This window comes from Artibeus jamaicensis, unplaced genomic scaffold (genome assembly GCF_021234435.1).
Source record: "Artibeus jamaicensis isolate MK-2021 breed Jamaican fruit bat unplaced genomic scaffold, CSHL_Jam_final contig_3152, whole genome shotgun sequence".
Taxonomy (NCBI): Eukaryota; Metazoa; Chordata; class Mammalia; order Chiroptera; family Phyllostomidae; genus Artibeus; species Artibeus jamaicensis.
In genome coordinates, this window is record NW_026521729.1 from 1,618,666 (window position 1) to 1,624,665 (window position 6,000).

Below are 6,000 nucleotides of genomic sequence, written 5' to 3' on the forward strand. Positions count from 1 at the left end.
AGACAACATTTTTCCACAAACACTCAGACTGATGTGCCCCCAAGACTGGGTCCGAGGCAGCTGTTTGAGGAATATTGCTCAAGATCAGGGCAGGCGAAGAGCCCACCCATGGCCCGGGAGACCCGGGGTCACAGGGAAGCCAGCCAATCACCTTCATTAGCCTCATTATTACTGTAGTTTTACCCCTGCCCCTACCAGAAAGTGAGCTAGGGCAGCCTGCAATGAGACAATTGGCCACAGGAGGGCAGCGAGAGGCAAAAGTTTTGTTTGGGAAAAAAACCTCAAACACTAAGGTCACAAAATCCTAGGAAGAGAAGGATTAAGTTCCTTGGTCACCATCAGCTGTGTCGTCACTGCCACCGTGATCTCCAAAAGCATGTGGCACCTTTTCTTAGCCCACCAGCAGGAGTCCTTTCACTCCTTTTCTTCCAGGCAAAGTCTCTCCTGCTTCCTAACCACATGCCAAAAGGGAGCACCCCAAAGCCACCTGGTCCTGACTCTCACCAAAGCCTCGTGATCCCAACCTGGCATGGCTATTGTGCCTGGGTTTAAATCCCAGCGCCAATCTTCCTCTGCAGCCCCATTTCCGACTCCTCCCACAATCAGTTACACCTGCCAGCACTCCCCTATCCTTCTAGCTTTACTGGGCTGCCATAGTGAGTCTGGGCAGGTGTGGCCCCATGGCATGGAGCCAATCATCTCCAAGCTCTCATACAAGCGCTGTAACCAGGGGGAGTGGCCTCCCAGTTACATCTTGGATGGAAGTCACTTCCATCCCCCTGGCTCAAAGCATGGCCACAGCCATTTAACATATCCGTGGAACCAGTTAAAGGTTATAGATATGTTAAATGTCCATGCCAGAGGTTAGCTGCAAAGCTGTTTCAATGCAGAACATCTCTCAATGGCCCTGCTCCATGTGTCCCATCCCCCAGCTCAGACTGGTGGACATGAGGACATCATATATATATATTTCCTGGAAACCCTGAGTTCTGGACTCCATTACAAATTCCTTTTGGGCCACCCCCCCCCCCCCCGCTGCACCCTGCACCCTGTTACAATCCCTCCTTTCAGATATACAACCACTTTATAATCATATAAAGGACAATGGATAAAGGTCTCATCTTCTTGGAACTATTCCAGCTGGACATGGACATCGTCCTACCCACCTTGGGTCAGGAGTGCCCTGAAAGGGGGGAGGGCAGCACAGAGGGAGTCCTTCCTATAAGGGGAAGGACCTTACAGAATCCTTGTCAGTTTGCTGTCACCAGGAAGTCGCAGGCTTAGTGTTCAAAGGCTGGCATTACTGGACAGTTGGCATCCTAGTCATATTCTGGAGATGACAGATTTGGAAAGAGTTGGAAGGCACAGTTGAATCATAACCACTAAATGACAAAGGCAGGTAAGAAATGGCTTATCTGGAGGAAGGTGTATGAGGCATGTTATACCTGTCCAAAACCCTTGTGGCCCACTACACTTAGCTCAGGCTGAGGGGAATATTTTAGGATTTCCCTCCTTTCAGATTTCTGGGCCCTTTCTGTCCAAGCCATTGGAGAGAAAAGGGAAAATCAGTTCTAAAGTGAAGTCCACAGACAGCCCGAACCCTTTGCCAAGCCGACCACTTGGTTTAACCAAACCGTTGAGTGTCAGGGGGCGATGATGAAGATGGGCTCCTTAAGTGAGACCTATATTGCAACCAATCACCCAGGTAATGAGGTCATAGGCATACACCCTATGAAAAGAGAAGGAGGAGCACACAGATTAATTCACATAACAATCCCCAAGCCAGTCTCTGCTCCTGTGAGACTATCTTTTGGGAAGACATCCAGTTGCAAGGTCCTTGCTGCAATGACATTTAACAATGGCAATTTGACAGGTCCTTTGCACCTGTACATTGTACTTCTTTGGTGATATTACAAACCTGGTTTCAACTTTCAAATGAAAGCAAACTTTCAAGACGGTTAGCTGTGCCATTCTGATGTCCAATACTGAGCATTGTGATTTTCCTTGAACCATGATTTTTCTCCCTAAGATCATCCCCATTGTTATTAAAGGGACTACATTGAGTCCAGCTTTTAATTTTGCCTGTTTATTTGCATAAACACACTAAGAACAGCCTGGATCACCTACAGTCTTTGTCTGCTTTGCTGGAACTCACCCAGGGAACCTTCAGACTAACTTCTCAGTCCGCCCCTTGGGGCACAGAAGCAGAGCCACACATCCACCGTCTGGCTTTGCCTGTACCAGTCGTTTCACTCAAATCCTTGAGGCTTCCATTGTGCCTACAGGTTCCTTTTTAGTCATTTTTCAGGAAGGCAACCTTTGTCCCTTCCCTGGAAAGACTGCCACGAACTGCACAGCCAACCAAAGTACCAGGCTTTTTCTTGTGGGCTTTTGCTAGCTTTGCAAGTCAATCCCAGTTCCTCCGGGATTTCTGGTAACAACCAGAACCCAGACATGCCTCCTTCAGGAGTGACATTCCAGCCAAAGTCTTGGTTCACAAAACCACCATTGATAAGTGGTCTTAATGGATTTATGCAAAGAAACCTTATGTCATCACTCACTCCTTCAGAATGCCAAACTCTGGAGGGATCAGGCAGGGAGAAAAATACAACGTGTGAAGGAAAATCCTTTTCCTTTTGGTATCCTTTTATAGTTTATCCTTCTTCATTCACAAACCTTACATTTTCCCTTGTTCGCTTTCCTAGAGAGTGGGAAGTTTTAACCTTCCCTGGAATCCTCAATTTCCTTTTCAGAGAAGATACAGTGCAAAATCCAAAACACAGACAGAGCCCCAGAAGAACAGTAGATAAGGCAGAGTCAGTCTTTTGTACCAGTGTGTCCACTGGTGCCTCCACAGAGACACGATCCTTTGCCTCAGGCTGAAACACTCATCTGCCCTGAGTGACCCTTCCTGGGTCCCGGGTAGCAAAGGCCTTCATCCCCCACCTGTTACAGTTGACCTTAACTAGGTCTTACAGGTGACCTTAAACAGGTCTTCAAGTGACCTTAATTAGGTCTTCAGGTACAGATGGTTTCTGATCAGGAACAGAACCAAATTGAAACCACATTCCCATAAAACCAGAAAACAAGCAGTTGAGGTTTCCTTTCCTCCAGGTTTAAAACTTTCACAATCTTTCCTACATAGTTTTATCCATCCTGATTTAACCACAATTTTCTTTTAATCCCTGTTCCTTCCCCACACTGGGAAGGACTATACTTAAACTCAGTACTTCAACTCAGCATCTGGAAGCCAAAAGTCCCTAGCATTACAGGTACCTTCCACTAAAAGTCCCTAGATTTGCAGGGACACCCTGCAGTTTTCTGAAGCTTAGATCTTGCAGACACCCTATAAATCAGGTGGTCACCCTTGGACCCCAGTTTATGACCTTCAGAACCAGAGTCCTCCCTATCAGAACCAGTTGCACAGAGAACCTGACTGCTGGAGCCCACACAGCAGCAACACATGGCCCATAAACTAAAGAGAGCCCTTAGGGGTTTGCTTCCTCCCCAGACCTGAGTCCAGGTTCCCTTAGTGCCCCCTGGGTTCACTGGAACTGTAAGTGAGCCGACTGGGGCAACCTGGAAGCAGCATGCTAACCAAACCATTATCCACAGGTCCATCATTCCACACAGTGTGCAGAAACAAGTTGGCCAAACCATTTCACTTCTCTGCTCTGTTCCCCATTTCATTTCCTTTTCACCTTTCTGGGCGTGATTAGGTGTCCAATGCCCTCAGGAGGAGTGCAGAGAAATTCTCAGAGACCGGGAAGATTCCGAAGTCTCCCTCTCCCATGCCTGAGGGGGTCGGTCTGCCACGGGCAATTATTGCCCCACGTTGGGCGCCAACAACTGTTACAGAACAGAGCGGTGGTGGTGGTGGTGGTGAAGGATACACTATTACTGAATGGACCCACCCTTGTGCTCCAGGGACCCCCCGCCCCCATACTAGGTTTGCCTTGCCTGCCGCCATTGAAAGACTTCTCTCAATGCCAGAGATTGGTGAAAAGGAAAGGAATTATTTATTCAAAGAGATATACAGACTTGGAGTAATGACTTACTGTCTTCATTAAAATGCTCAAGTCTTTTAGGCCACCCACAAATGCACAGTGTCCCTCCTTCTCCCTCTGCCCAGTCTGGGGTACCATATCTCAGGAAAAGAAGTAGAAGCTCGTGGCTCAGGCAGCCCCTTAGTTCTGGCACCATCAGCTGTGTCGCCGCCGTGATCTCCAGTTAATCCAAAACCATGTGGCACCTTCTCTTGGCCCACCAGCAGGAGTCCTTTCACTCCTTTTCTTCCAGACAAAGTGTCTCCTGCTTCTTAAGCCACATGCCAAAAGGGAGCAGCCCAAAGCTGTATGACAACAATCTGCCATGGCTGCTGTGCCTGGGTTTAAATCCCTGCGCCAGTCTTCTTCTGCAGCCCCATTTCCGACTCCTCCCACAATCAGTTACACCTGCCAGCATTCCCCTATCCTTCCAGCTTTACTGGGCTGCCATAGTGAGTCTGGGCAGGTGTGGCCCCATGGCGTGGAGCCAATCACCTCCAAGCTCTCACACAGGCGCTGTAACCAGGGGGAGTGGCCTCCCAGTTACATCTTGGGTGGAAGTCCCTTCCATCCCCCTGGCTCAAAGCATGGCCACAGCCATTTAACATATCCATGGAACCAGTTAAAGGTTATAGATATGTTAAATGACCATGCCAGAGGTTAGCTGCAAAGCTGTTTCAATGCAGAACATCTCTCAATGGCCCTGCTCCATGTGTCCCATCTCCCAGCTCAGACTACTGGACATGAGGACATCATATATATTTACATATATATATAAAATTTTCTAATATTTCCTGGACACCCTGAGTTCTGGACCCCATTACAAATCCCTATTTGGGACTCCCCACTTGGCTGCACCCTGTTACAAGACTGCATGCTAGAGAGAGAAGCCACGAGCCCATGGCCAGTGAGACAGAACTGGAATCTGAAGACTGACTCCCCCGCCCACGAGGGCTCCAGCCCTGAGCTGGGCCTGGCCGGGGGGGCAGTGGGGGGGGGCAAATGGTGGTGGTCCATAACCTCCATCCTTCTGAGCTAATGGGCTGTGGGGTCCCCAGAGCGGCTCACAGAGCCCCCCCCCCCAACCTAGTGGTAGAGTCAGGACTGAGAGACAGACCCACACAGGAGTCAATGTGGGAACGGTTGTCGCAAGGCAGGCTGCCCTACAGTAGCCCCTGAAATGTGGCAGAAGCAGCAGAACAAGAATCGGGTGGGCACTGTTCCCCAGCTGCGGCTAGAGGGCTGAGTGGGGTGGCCTGGTGGTGAGGGAGAGGAGGGCTTGACTCAGTGGGCGATGACTCTGGGGCCGGGCGAGGCTTGGGCTACAGACAGCCGGAAGCAGGCTGAGGACTTGGGCCTTGGAGCTGGTCTGGGGGTTGAGCTGGGAGAAGGAGCTGGAGAAGGACCTGGGTCTGGCACAGGCTTGGCAATGAGAGGTGGGTGAGCTGGGGAGGGGCTGCAGGGACCCCCAGGCCAGGGAGCTCCTCAGCACTCGCAGAACCCTGCAAGGAAGGGTCCTGGAGATATCTGTGGATTTGGATCAAACGCTTTAGGGGGTTGTGCTCAGCTCCTTACCTGACCAGGGATCACAGGTGAGCACAGGGGCTGGTCTGGGAGGAGACCGGTGGGGTGCGGGGCGCTTTAGGGGGGCAGACGAGACCAGAGAGAACCCAGACGTTGCTTTCCAGAACCCCTACTTGCCTGCGCATAGCACGGAGAAGGGGCTGCTAAGCCTCCCGCTCACGCTTGCCCTGATCTTCCCAAGGACCGCTCAGCCCGCTGCTGCCTGGGCCTCTCTCACCGGGGCCTCTAGGTCTCAGTTCCCTTTCTGACCTGGACAGGGCGGGGTCACATGTTCTCCCACCACCCCCGCCACCTCCCCAGTGTGACAGCCTGGGGTGGACAGAACACGCAGACCCAGGCTGAGAAAGAGAGACTTTAATTGGGGCCCTTT